General features: G+C 33.6%; 1 long non-coding RNA gene across 1 annotated transcript; it reads right to left on the bottom strand.

Annotated features, from left to right (window-relative positions):
- Nucleotides 1–8,755: 8,755 nt before the first annotated feature.
- Nucleotides 8,756–13,984, bottom strand: LOC104910151. Its single transcript, XR_004159366.1, has 3 exons — nt 13,870–13,984; nt 10,759–10,843; nt 8,756–8,984 (listed from the first exon to the last, which is right to left on the bottom strand). It is a non-coding gene; the product is annotated as an uncharacterized LOC104910151 (long non-coding RNA).
- Between the last annotated feature and the right edge of the window lie 892 nt (nt 13,985–14,876).

The following is a 14,876-nucleotide window of genomic DNA, read 5'->3' as shown; positions in this document are numbered from 1 at the left end:
TTTTATATGATAAAGTCTTCAGAAACCAACTTGCGCACAATTTTGTAGAAACTGCTTTTCCGATAAACTGAATAAACCACAGTTGATAAACTGACCTTAAACCATTACTGAAACCTATTCAAGTCCATTAGTTTGACTTGAAATAGTTTAAAACCAATAGCAGCAGAATATACCATCTTTTTTTCTCATAGATAAGGATTGGTACTCAGGACAGGATAGTTTCAAAGTTGTCTAATGAAAGATCAGATAGTCATCATAAATTAGTATTTTCAGTCTCTTAAAAAAAATTGCAGAAGAGAACTATTAAAACATTTATCTGGATGCACATTATCAATGAAAGCATTCAATCCTTCCAATGGATTGACCTTCCAATACTTGAAGGGAGCTTGTAAACAGGAAAGGGGGGCTGTTCACAAGAGTGGATAGTGATAGGACAAGGAGAATGGTTTTAAACTGAGACAAGGGAGATTTAGGTTAGATATTAGCAGGAATTTTTTCACACAGAGGGTGGTGAAACACTGGAACAAGTTGCCCAGGGAGGTTGTGGATAACTCATCCATGGCGGCATTCAAGGCCAGGCTGGATGTGGCTCTGGGCAGCCTGTTCTGGTGGTTGGCAACCCTGCACATATCAGGGGGGTTGAAACTCGATGATCATTGTGGTCCTTTTCAACCTAGGTCATTCTATGATTCTATGAATCCAACCAATTTATATGACATTTCCTATTGATTACAAAAGCCGGTTGGTAACCTTTATCCCTATGAATGAATTGGCACAAAGTATAGTTACGGAATCTGGGCTTCAGGCCTAAGTGAAGGTACCTGGGAAGTCTTATACAAGTTCTGCTGTACAGGGTAAGCTAGTAAGTACTTAAGTTAGGTGAGAATAGGTGACTTGTTTTCAGTTCACTTTAGTGAAGACAAACCTTAAAATAAAATGAAAGCTATTCATAAACCCCCATCATCAAATACTTCCTAGCAAACACAATTGGTAGCTTACAGTAATTTCATCAGCTCTATTTTCAGTTAACTACAACTCAATCTCATGCAGTTTGGGTTAAGCAAGTACTTAACTGCTTAGTTTGATCCGGCATGGACTAGAAATGCTTACTACCTCTGTGTCACATCCTAGTAGCAGTATAGTCACTATTATTGTCACTCAGCTTACATATGCTGGTTTGGTTATAGGACAATAGCTATTCACTCCAACAGCCTGCTCATGCTGGATAAACTTTGTATATACTTAATTACAGACTAGTAACATGCTTTACATGAAGTTTGCACAAGTTGCAATATTTTAGACCTTAAAGCCATACAAAAATGATGTAGAAGCAGTCTTGGGAGTCTTAAAATAGTTTTTTGGGTTCTTTTTTTCTTGAACAGGCTAAAAAGTTAGGGGGTGGTGGGGATTATTCTAAATATTATATTAATATATATTATATTATTATAAAATATATTAATTTTTATTCCAATAAGGCCTCCCATAAGGAAGTGGCAGCAGCTCCAGATGATCTTTTTCTGCCACACTAATATGAACCCAAGGAAAGGAGATCAGAGACAGTTTAGTAGCGTCCCCTGCCCAATGGCATCCTGCTTTAGAAATAGTATGTCTCAAAACAAAGAGATGCAAGTAGGAGCAAGCATTTTGTTCTGAGTAATAGCTACAGTTTGTACTGCATCCATACTAAGACCATGACTGTTAGATGCAATCAAACATGCACAGTAAGACAGCGACACAAGGGCTGGAGAGGTAGAAATTCCTTCTGGAGAGAATCACACCTCTCATCTGCCAATCCCTCTAGATTAACCATAATCAAGTGTAGTCTCCAGCAACTGCAATCCTTTGCGTGCAAAGAAACAAGAACCTGTGGGCCAGACAAAGTGCAGCACTATAGGAAGCACTAATTTTGCAATGAGTCTTGGTCCTTTACAGCCAAAATCTGCATTCACGAGTAAGAAGAAGCAGTGAGGCACTACTGTTCCTACTGAAATGTATTTCTTAGTGTTGGACATTCATGAAGGCTACTGTTGCACACACCTCCATCTGTTTGAACCCTGCTGACATTTACTGGTTCTCCTCTTTTTTACTTACAGTCCATTATGTTGGCCTGGCTCAGTTTAGAAAAGAAAAGCAGATGTCCACTGTAGATAACCCAACTATTCACACCACTCTCAACAAAAGCCTCAATCTCTCCTGGTTTGATGTAGTGTCACTGAGCATGCAAGTCTTTCACTTCCTCAGCTGAGCCCTTCAGCCACAGCATGCAAGCCACCACTTGTTCAGGAGGCATTGAAAAGGCAGCTCTCCTCAGGAAACAACAGGGAAATAGTGTCCCCTTCCTGAAAGAAAAGTACTTAGAAACACTACATTTAATGAAAACTTTTCTTAAAATAGCATTCATTTTGCTTATCAGCCTTCATTAGCATTCATCACAAATATCTTCCTTAAGTCAGAAATTGTTTTCCTCCCCAGCTCCAGGGAGAGTTTCTCATTTCTTTTAGAATCCAATATCCAAATTAACACTCTCCCAAAGCAAATCCATGCTTTCCTCTATTTTCTTCACAACCTTTGGAAGTCAAATTAATGTACTAGTTTTACATTTCAGATGCTTTGTTTAGAATAACCAAAAGTCAATCATTATTTGAAAAATATTTTCTACTCTTTTCTTTAAAGCTGACTGTAAATGGAACTCTTCCACTAAACATATTTAAAAATTTATGTTCTTGGAGTACTTACCAAGTATGGCTGCAAGGAACTTTCCTCATAGCAGATAGTATGGTCCTGTGTTTTGGATTTGTGGCTCAAGCAGTATTGACAAGTCACAGACGTTCTGGCCTCTCCTGAACAGTACTTTCACAGAATCAAGATGTTACTTTCCTTGCACTTTCTCCCTCTCCAGCAAGTAGGTCAGGAATAGGCTAAAAGCAAGAAACACAGCGAGGAAAGCCAGCCTAAACTGACCAGGTCGATATTCCATACCATAAAACATCTTGCTCAGTAATTAAACAGGTATTTTTAAAAATAAAATTTAAAGAGAATTGATCAGAGACTAGCTAAGCATCAGTTTGTTTGCCAGAAGTGATGCACGATTGCCTTTGCGTCAGTTTTTGTTTATTTTCCTCTTTTTAAAAAGTATTTATCCTGACACATGACTCTTTATTTTGCTAATCCCACTCGTGGATCTTATCTGGGGACAGTTCACACCAAACTGGAAGCACTTCATTAGAGTATATACTTGCTCAATTTGACTGTACTGAGAATGACAACAAAACTACGACAGCACTGGGAGATGCATACACTGTAATCTTGTCACTATCAGGAAAAATATTTTTAATCTTTGCTACAATACTGCTTTTGCTACTCTTACTGATGAATCTAACTATAGTAATCAAGCTGTTATAAGAAGCTCTGTCAGTGATTTCAGATGAAGTTATCTTTCTGTTTAACAGCCTTTACAGTCAACAAGAAGTTTTCATAGCACTCATATAGTGCAATGTCAGCAACTCACGGCTTACATATGAAATGCCATTTCCCAGCATTACTCTATTCAGCATTTTATCTGTTAGGGCACAATCTCCAAACGACTGAATAATGAAATCATTTAATTACTTAAAGTTACTACGTTATCACATACTGAAACATCTAAGAAAGAAATATTTCAAGTTATCCATGCCACTTATTGACACTACAGCAATGGAGGAAAAAAAAAGAAAAACAAAAAACAAACACAAAAATAAGAGACTGCCCCAGCATCACACTAGAAAAGATAAGTAGCTTTTTCACAATCACTTCCATTCTATCTTTTAAGAGCTCGCTATCAGTCTGTATACAGGCATTCATCAAATACAAAGACTCCCAAAAGAGCTTAAGTTCTGTCACAGAGCATTATAAATGGTGCATGAAAAACAAATGAAACCTACCAAGAAAAACACGTTTCAGTCTCCAGTCGAGTAGAGCTGGTACATTACGACTTCCCATTCAGCACATAGCTAATTTAACAATAAAATATCTGAGTTAAGCACATTTTCAGCTTATATCAAAAAGATGATTTCCTGCTATGAGTTATTCTAAACATCTTGTCTATATTCATCTTGCTCTATTCAAGGAGCATGGATGTGTATCCAACTGACACTTTGGCTTTTTATCCTATACAGTATAAAGGCACTGTATTAGGAATGAATGAATAAATAAATAAATAAATAAAAGAGTTATAGATGTATTTAGCAAATGAAAAGAAATTGTCAACTTCAGATGAACTTCGAACATAAACTCAATTTGTTATTTTCCTTATGACTTTCTGATACAGATCTTTGGAATAGAATAAATAATTTCTTCTGAAGTAGAGAAAACTATTTTTTGTGAGTGTAGTTGCAAATGGTCTCTGAAACACAGAAATTACACCAGACCTTATAATTTATTTCAGTCCTAAAATTGCAATAGCTTGCAATAGAGTTTTTTTACTGTTGAAATTTTAACTTACAAAAGAATTCTGAAAAAATATCTTTAAGATAACTAATTAAAAACATGTCAAAATCTAGTCTCTCATATTGATGTTACATTACTTCATGTAATTTTTGATTTATAGTTGGTTTTACTTGAACCCATTTCATTGTTCTGGCATTGGAAGAGTTCTGAGACTACTAAGTTAATGGAAATTACTTATTTCTTAAGAATGAGTTATTGTTTGCTTAGAAACTCAACTTTACACATAAAACTGCTTTCTTATTTTCCATTGACTGCTATCATGTATTATTGTTTTTTAAAAAAAACTTTTTTTTTATGCTATTGCAGTATCTTGTCAAAATATTAAGAACTGTGGAATTGCACGACTGTAAATGCATATGAGCCAAGTCCTCAATTTATTACTTTCCTGAAATATTTTTTCTTACAACTGCTAGTTGAGTAAAAACTTTATCTCAAAAGAGAATTATAATGAAGTTGAAATAAAATATTATAATATTAATTGCATTTACACTGTTTACATTTTTTACTATTGCTTTGTATATTGCTACTACATCATGTTAAAGAAGCTCAACTAGCATAACAAAAAATTCTATTCTTATAAGAAGATTGTAATGGTTTAGGTAATTTAATACCATCCTGCTGATTCTCATTACTTATTGAAGATGATCATTTCCATTATCTTACATCTTTAAACACAGTAAATCAATTCTAGTTGTAATTATGTTTTATGCTCAAGAATTTCATGGTTAATTGCTCTTTTGAACATTGTGATTCATTATTCCCTTGTTATTCCTGTTATACAATGAACCTAACTTGCCATCTTTTTGAGAGTTTTAGATTTTTCTGTTTTATTTGATCAACTACTAAACTTCAGCGTAGTTGATAACATCCTGTAAGTTCAATTTCTCACTTTTTAATAAAATTAACCTCTCATTATACATCTCAATACTTACCAAAGAGATGTCTATAATATCACTTTTGATTGTCAGGATTATCACCAAAACAAATAGTAAATAGTAATTTATTTTTGAATATTTTAGAATCAGTAGTGTGAAAATCAGCTAATCACTAACAATCACATGCAAACATCTTTAACTTAAATACCGTTTTCTATCTAAATCTATGGTTACTTGGTATGCAGTACCTTAGAACTTGAAATCCCCAAACCAGATTGATCCAGATAAACAAGCAAGTAAAAGAAAAATGAGTCTGCATATTAAATGACAGGCTGCAACTGAACTGCAATATTTAGATTGTGGGGGGGAAATAAATAAAATAAAACCTTAAAATCACCTTCACTTTTTAAAGAGTTGGTGCTTTTCACCATATTTGGTGATCACATACTGATTACAACTACTGATTACAATTAACAGAGAGAATAAGCAATCTCAAAAGAAGAGGTGCTTCTACATTTCTTTTGCTTCAGCAGGCTGCTCTTCATTTGAAAGCATATCTAGATTTTCACTCAGATATACATATTCAGCTGATTATTTTGCATTTACTGACATGAATTTCATACTGGTGTAATTGTAATCTTTAGTCAAGTTGGTTTTAAATCCAAGAGTATAAATAAGGGTAGGATAGATTCAGCTGCTATCACCTGTGGAGTATTCATTTTTATCTTAAGCTTGACTCATTTACTTTTGTTTGTAGAAGTCTGGAATATTGAATGACAATAAATTAAAACCATCTTTTGCTGTGCACATCCAGCTGCGTGTATAAGAACATCCATATACAACTCAAGCATAATAGCAGTTCTATTGCACTAGCTTATTTTGAGCAAATGGCATAGGAGCTTTAAGATTTCATGCTGGAAGACTTGATATAGATGTACCAGTCTATGCAAAAAGCATCCTTCACATTAATTCAAATAATTCTCAGAAGCAGTGCAGAATAGGATAACAGTAAGTTCTACATCATAAAATAAAAACTCTGATAGATGGTATAACATCAGCTTTATTTACTTTTTCTCTTGGAAATGCTGTTATATTCATCTCACAAATAAGACCTGAGAAACCAAGAAACAGATATCCAAAGTCAGTCAAACACTAACCATTTAATTACTTAGTTCCAGGAGGCATTTTTTCTTAAAAGGGCCTGAGTCAGTTGCTCAATTCATTATAAATGCTTAAGCACATTTCAAAATTATGCCATAAGATGCTCATGACAGAATTACAGATTTTATTTCCCATAAACAGTGCTAACTTCCCCCTCTAAGAGAAAGAAATTTGAGGAAAAGGAAATAACAAACACAAAATAACTAATTGTGTGGCAAGTAGAATTACCATTTTTAGGTCTTATTAATGTTGTGTTTCAACATGCAACAAGACAAGTAGCAGGGAAAATGTGAAATAAGTAATAGCTGTGTGTCAAACATAGTACCCTCTGTATTTTATGTCTAGACGGAGAAACCTCCAATTACTGGACAGATTAAACATTATAACATATTCTTCCTTAACACTAAGCTCCATCCAACACTTCTATCTCCCTTTTTATGACAGGTAATAGTGAAGTACATAAACAAGTGGCAACATAAAAATAAACAATAAAATCCAACTATGAAAGTAGATACAAGGTAGGTACCTAGCCAATGAATAACTATTGGTCTCATTTTTACCTTATTTTTTCTTTTGCAGGTTAAATCTATTTTACTGTTAAATTGAAGTTGTGCACTACTCACCTAAGAGTCTGTCTTTACTTGCTTCCTGTTTTACCAGTACATGCAATAAAAAAATGCTACACCAAGAATTCAAAAAGAAAAATAGAAAAAAGTTTTGAGCTATACCATTACAGAACTGGTTTGTTTGTTCATACATAGCAACGTAGAAAAACAGAAATTGGGAGGAAAAAATAATTCCCTCTTTCATAGCCTTCCTTTTTGGTCATATCTGCATACACCATGCCTGTTGATTTAGGACTGATCCAATATGTTGGTGTGCAAGATGAAGCTATGTTGTTACTTTTTGATGCCTCCAATATCACGCTGATCATTCCAAAGTCATTTGCTTCCTTTACCATAACCCTATCTTTCACATAAATAACTTGCTTTGCATTATGTTTCTACTAGACTGTGTTACACAAATTACAGAAACTGATGAAGCATAAATTCTTCTAATACAAAACCTGTATCAGTAGAAATATATTATCTCAGTTATGCCCAGACACTAGGAACTGTTCTGAGGTTAAGATGTTTTTCTTTACTGTCAAAAAATTAAAATACATAGAATCAAATTTCTGACCTGGACAGTCTAAGACTTTTGTTATCATACTTTAAAATACTTTTGTTCAATTAGTGTATGAGGGTTCGATAAAAGCAGTATAAAATATATAAATCAGAACAAATTAAAAGAAGCACTGCTAAACATCACCATGAAAACACCATGCAGTTCACGTCTGCTGGAAACCACATTACTACTCAATTTAATTTCACACATGAAAAATACATAATTATATTGAAACTGATTCTATGTACTACTACTTAAAGCTTTTCCACTAAAATTAAATGAAACATTTTATCCCTTATGAGCCAAGCCCTGAGTTCCTAAACTTTCAGTGACTGGTTCCGCTGCAAGCAGTGCTAAGCAGGCACTGCAGTATGGCTATTTTGAGTTATCCGTGTTATCACTGACTGCAGCAACCAATCACCACATTAAAACAAAGGCACAGTTATGCGCTGCTTAATTCCCTGTTCTAAAAGCTTACTGAAAAAGAGCTGGAGGTTGGGGGGTGGAAATGATGGGGAAAAAAAGAAAAAAGCAGTGCACAATCTGCGGTCATTTCAGAGTGACAGGTATTTGCAGTATCCATAGTACACAACACTAGTAAAAAAAATTCCCTAAAAATACTATCCTATTTCTCTTCCCATCCTAAGTTCCTTCTCTTGTTTCCTGTCATATTTAGCTGGATTTATTGTTCAGTATTAATCCATCTTTGTTTTATATATATATATATATATATATATATATATATGTATGTATAAAAATAAATTTGAGTAGACAGCAATATGAACCCTAGAATCCATATACTTTGCAGTCTTCATGTTTCAGAAAAATAAAAAAAAATATATTAGTACTGGATGATTTTCCATCATTCAATGGTAAATAAGCCAAAGCATCTCAGTTCAATATCTTCATTAGTGCTTAACTCTGATGTAAAATAAACATTTTAAAAATTAAAAGAAATAAAACAAGACTTTGTTTTTCCCTAGCAGCAAACAATCTACATTGTATTACAAAAACCTAGTTCGTATGTCATTACTATGTAAGGAACTTCATCCCTGTTCAGTACAACAGAAGATCAGAACTGATGACATTACCTGGTATTATTATTATATTCATTTTCTACCCTTCTGAGCCTGTGCTCCACATGAATCATCATTATCTTCACAAGCTGGTATGAGCAGTTTTGTTCCAGAAGATAACTCGATGTCTTCACTAAACGTGGAAGACTTTGCTTACATAGCAAATACAAACAATGAAGTGACCACTGGAAGAACTACTTCTGAAATGCGGGTTTTCAATCTTGAAAGAGAAGAAAAAATTCTCAGCAATAACTTTTACCTGCTACAGTTTGAGACAAACCATTCAAAGATGAAATACCACAGTCAATTTTTGGAGTCACACACCAAAAATTCCAATATAATTATACATACATATATATATATATTCTCTCTCTCTCTATATATATATATATCTATAATATCTATATATATGGGTATCTATCTATATCTATATATATCTATAATATAATATCTATATATAATATATTCCAATATAATTCCAAAATAAATATTGATATCTGCTTTTCCTTTTCACTTCTTTATTTCCATAATGGAAAACGACTGAAGAATTTTAGAATGACTAAAACTATGAAAATCTTCTTTAAAAATTAAGTGGAATGAGAATATAGTATTTGGTGTCATTCTCATTACATGCCTGTCATTTGAGTAAAGGTGAACAGCCACCAGTGGGTAAATTCAGGACTATTTCCCTACAGAACATTGAGATCATTTTGAAGATATTACTGCATGGGCAGTAACTGGATTTTCAAATAGCATTCAGACAGTTGGGGGGGGGATGAATCTGTTCTCATTTGTCCAACCAAGATGAAACGCTAATTTCTAAGTTAACAAAGTAATATTTAGAAAATTCTGAAGAAATTTAACTTTTTTTTTTTTTAAGACCAACAAAACAAATTGTCCATTCATGCTGGAAGAGTGCACAGGGACGTTGACTCCTCTTTCTGCTGCCATCACACCCCTCATTTATTTATTGATTAAAATAATTTATTGATTAAAATAATAACCAAAAAAAATGTATCCTGGTTTGATTTTGTTAAGAAGCTAACCAACCTAATTTAAAAGATGCATTTGAGATTACCTTGGCGACTTGAATATTCAAATGTATTACTTTTAAAATAAATGAAGGAAATGAAAGCTAAAAATGAAGCTATTAAAAATTTTAAGATAAAAGTGAGAAAGAGAATATTAAAATAGAAATAAAAGCTTACACTAAGTGTATCAGAGGAAACAAAAATATAGTGATTTATGAAATTTGTTTCAAAGCAGTTGAATTTGGTAACACATCTACAGAAGTATGGTTTATGTTTTTATTAAATTCATGAAGGTTTTGCATAATTTATTAGGAATTTAGTCATGAATACAGATTTTTTGGCAGTGGGAAAAATATCTTTATGATGAATATTTTGCAGCTTAACTTCCTTCTTCCCTTGTTAAAATGTGCTAGTATAGCACTTTTGTACATTAACTTCTGACTTTATAAATTATAAACCAGCAGAGACTATTAAAGAAAATCTCACAAGGTGCATGCTGGAGGTACATATGGATAGGGACATTTTATTCATAACCAATAAAATACTGTGCTAAATTATAACATTTTCCTTAAGGTTCTTTCACTATATATAATTCTTTTATTCATCAAGATGTAGCTTTACAGCTTTTGGTGAGAACTAGAAAGACTTTTTCAAGAAACAAAAGCTTACATTAATTGTGATTATAGTTCACAGAATTTCTTTAGAATTCCATTATTATACACTAGGGGAATGAAAGAACTGTCTTCTTTACTAACAGCTCTCAACTTCCCTCCTCCCCCCTTTTTTCTTTTTAAGTCTGAATAAAATAGTGAGTTGGCAGTATGAGCATTATTATTTTGGCAACAACATGCATCATTAACAGCTTTCAGCATCCTTTAGAAGCAAAAAAAAAAAGGAAACATTCCACTAGTGTTGATTAGCACTCCACTTGTAATCATATTCCTAAAAACAGAAGAAAGTTACCATTTGGAGAGCAGGGGGTCAAAATCACATAAGCAGTGTCACGATGCCATTCAAAGGTTTCATTTGATCTCTGTGGTCCAAGCAGCTACAAAAACAAGGTAAATAGAGAGAGGAGAAACATGTAGAGCAGCGTCTTCTTCTCAAACACTCAGATGAAAATCTGTGGATAATGATTAATCCAAACGCATAATTCACTTTCTAGTTCTGTCCTGTGCAATGTTAGTTCCTCTAAAACATTATTTTAAAAAATCCTTTCAGTAATAACATATTTTTTAAAAGCATCCCAGAAGGGCTAACAATGATCAGGTGAAATAGGCATCTCTCAGCGTACTAAAAGCTTTCTTTGCTTAATCCAGCAATAAGATGAATTAAGAAGGAGCACAATTACTTCTTGTAATTGCATTAGGTGAGATGGGCTTCAAAGGAGAACTATTTGGCTGAAGAACAACACTAGCACAAATAAAAATAAACTTGTATAGATTGACCATGCACAAATTTAGGCTGACAACAAAGCTATTACAGGCTTACAAAAGCTGGCAAGTATGGTAAAAGTGCAATGAAAACTGCACTTAAGTGAGCTTAAAGTGGTATAGCTTGATTGCATAAAGGTAGTTCTTTTGACAGCTCATGACTGGACTTCATCACATGGTAAATGAGGAGTACATAATTTATGCAAATTATTTTACTCAAAGCACATCAGAGCACCAATCCTGAAATAAGTGGCATGCCAAATCTCGAAGGGCTCTTATTTACAACAACAGAAATCTGCTAAAATTACTTTAAAACATCACACACTTAAGGTGGAAGTCTAAGTGACATAAGAAACTGAGTTAAGCTTCACTATTTTAAACACAGAAAAAAAAGCTTGTCTTCTGTTTTACATACATGCTACTTTAAAATGTTCAAGTTAAGAACAAAATATATGCTGTTCTAAAAACTAAACCCAGGAAAACCCAAGGCAGAAAAAGAAGGTCAGATTTGTGATGAGTATGAAAGCAAAACAAAGGCTTATTTTGTACCACAACACAAAGCCCAGTCATTCCAATGCTCAATTTTTCAATTCCCTTCAGCCTTCTACTCCTTTTTGCATAAAGCAAGGGAATATTAGACTTTGCTCCTACTTTGATTGAAGTATTTGATCCTTTTAAAATCAGAGATAGAGACACTAGCACAAATGCCAATCATTATGGAAATAACCACACATGCTGTCAGACAAATATTCCTTTGCTCATAGGTTCTGTGTGCTGTTACTAAAAGCTGTCACTGGAAAACTGATCAGTATCAATAGGTCAATCTCTACACTTTCATAAATTCTGCATTTCCAGCATCATGCAAGTTGCATGGAAAGAAAAAAATACAAAAAAAAGCCCTCAGAAATACTGTCTGAGGTATTCAGAAATACAGTTTTTCTATGTAAATCTAGGTCACATTTAAAATAAGATTTTATTTGCATACAGATATCATTGTTTCACATGGCTTAAAATATTAATAAGCTTAGGCATATTCAAGGGCATTGACAGGGCACTGTAACCACAGAAGCACATTACTTTGTAGCAATTCAATTTTTATATATGCAATTTACCTTTTATATACTAATACATTGCACATATTTTAGTCATTTAACTGAGTAAACTAACCTGTCACTCATAAGTAGAGTCCACAAAAGTTCATATTTTATATAAGGCTCTAGCCATTAAGCAAACACTACAGAAGATATAAACAGAATAATCTGTTGAGACAGTAGATCTAAGCTTGTTGTTAGCTGACTCCATGTTTGAGTAGACAAATTATATATTTGAACACTGTCAACTACATGAATATCACAATGAAAAATATTGGTTAAAAATACTATACAGAAGCTTTCCATTATAAGATATTATAGAAAAATCCATAACGATCTGTACTATTCAGAAATGCATGAACAATATTTACATTTGGAAAAATATATGTATACCTTCTTATCCTTCAAAGACTTCAAATGTTGGTGCAGCAATAAGATGCAAGAAAGTGGACATCAGGAACATCAGTTAAGAAAGCCTCCATGCTCAATCCACCAAGAAATCAAGTAGCTTTCTCTCACACTAGTAAAGATATCTGTCTTTAACTAAGTATGAATAAATGAAACTCCTACTAGGAGTTTCTCCTAGTAGGGAAGGCATGCCAGCAAGAGACAGGATAGAGATACTTAAGTGAGAATGTAACTAATACAGTACATATTTTATGGAATAACATTGTGCTCCTCTTAATAGGTATGGGGGTTCCTTTTTTGTTTCTTTTTTTTTTTCCCCACATTTTAATAAGAGAGAAGGTAAATACTCAATGAAGTCTTATGAATGCTGTTGAATAACGATAGTCCCGTGTTCAGAATAGCTTTGAGGTTTTTGGAAGCTGGAGTTCCATACAGAAAGTACATTCAGACTAAGCCAGTGCTAGTGCTAGCATGAAGAATTAGGAAAATATACTACATCAGAATTTACCACTAAATTAAATCTAGTCTTTGGTCAAGCCACCATGTTACAGCTCTGTCTGATTACAAAAATCCTGGATCCAATCTCCATGATTGAAAATGAAATGATAATAAAAACAGAGATGGGAAACATAACATATTCAATTCATAGAGCTAAGGCAAAACAATGCAAAGTAAGCAGTTAATTTAAATATAGTATTCTATAGTGATTAAGAACACTTTCTACAAAAATACTGCATGAAAGGACAAAGAATTTTAAATGTCTAAGAAAAGGACCTCATGCAGATTATGAAACACAAACATCAAGCTGAAAGAATCAGAGACACAGCAGAACTTGCTTTCATAGTCCTTAGGTATTGAATTATCAGAGAGACAAAAAATGAAAAACAGTCAAAATCAATCAATGAGTAAATATGCAAATAGAATCAAATGATTAAGATGATCAATTCTCATGAGAGTAATAAGCTGAATGAGCTTAAAGAGGAAGAATGACTGAGAATATCTATACTGCCTCTGTGAGGCTGCAAAAGAGTTGAGTTGTGTGCATAATACCTACAGATAATCACTCTGTCAGCCTCAGGCTGCCAAAACCAATTGGGTGAATTCTATCTGAAGGAACAGACACATAAATGAACAGATCCTACCTTCAGGTGGACATATGTTGATTGAAAGTCTTACTCCAGGCATTTTTCCTCCAGATTCAAGCTATCACTCCAGTAATATAATCAGGGGATGGATAGAATCCTTCAGGTAGTAAGCTGAAGACACAAGTAGTGTAATAATAGAGGAATAATCCAAGTGCAATTTTGCACACACTAGAATTCACTCCCTTTCAGAATGTTAATACCTGCACCGGCAGAGACCCAATCATAGAGTTGAAGAGAGGGGCAGGATCAGCAAAAGAACTGAGTAATATTTTGTTAAAAAAATATATTACAATAAAAGTATTCATCGATCACCTTTCTAGGTAATAAAAGATGAGATCTTAAAAATCTTCAAGCTTTTAAACTAAAAATGTTTATTCTTTTCTTACGTTTATTATTTTTTAATTTTTCTGCAGAGAACATAAAACCAATGTCTTTCTACTCAAATAAATGAGGAATTATTCAATGCAGCTGGCAATATCCTGATTACCTTCAGCACACAGCAGTATTAAAATCAGATTAGCTTTATAATGTACTATCATTTGGATTTATTCAAACTTAGTCAAGAGAATAATACTCAGCCACTATGCTGTGCTACCTTTTAATGTGAAACTTGTGGAAACATGTCAAACAATTGTTTCTTTTTTCCTTTAAAATTTGTTCTCAAAAAAAAAAAGGTTTTTTTGGTCTTCAATGTTCATGCAATGTTTTAGCTGTAATATTCATACTATATATTTGAGAATGATGGACAAATGGAAAGGACTGTGAAATAAACAGAACTATTTATTAGCTGACAAATGGTACCCCCTAAGCAAGGCACATGCAGGGACAGCAAAACCACAACTAGAAAATGTGGCTGGAGCATTGGCTGCTCTGTGTTCTGCTGGGTCAAATTTTTCCTTACCATAAGATATAGATGATTTTATTATCAGTGAGGTTACCCTCAAACACGGAAAAAGAACTCTCAGAGGTAGTAGCTTGCAGACAAGTCCTAAGGAGAAAAGAAA

The sequence above is a fragment of the Meleagris gallopavo genome, chromosome 3 (assembly GCF_000146605.3).
Source record: "Meleagris gallopavo isolate NT-WF06-2002-E0010 breed Aviagen turkey brand Nicholas breeding stock chromosome 3, Turkey_5.1, whole genome shotgun sequence".
In the NCBI taxonomy this organism is placed as follows: Eukaryota; Metazoa; Chordata; class Aves; order Galliformes; family Phasianidae; genus Meleagris; species Meleagris gallopavo.
This window is presented reverse-complemented; position numbering and strand designations above follow the sequence as displayed.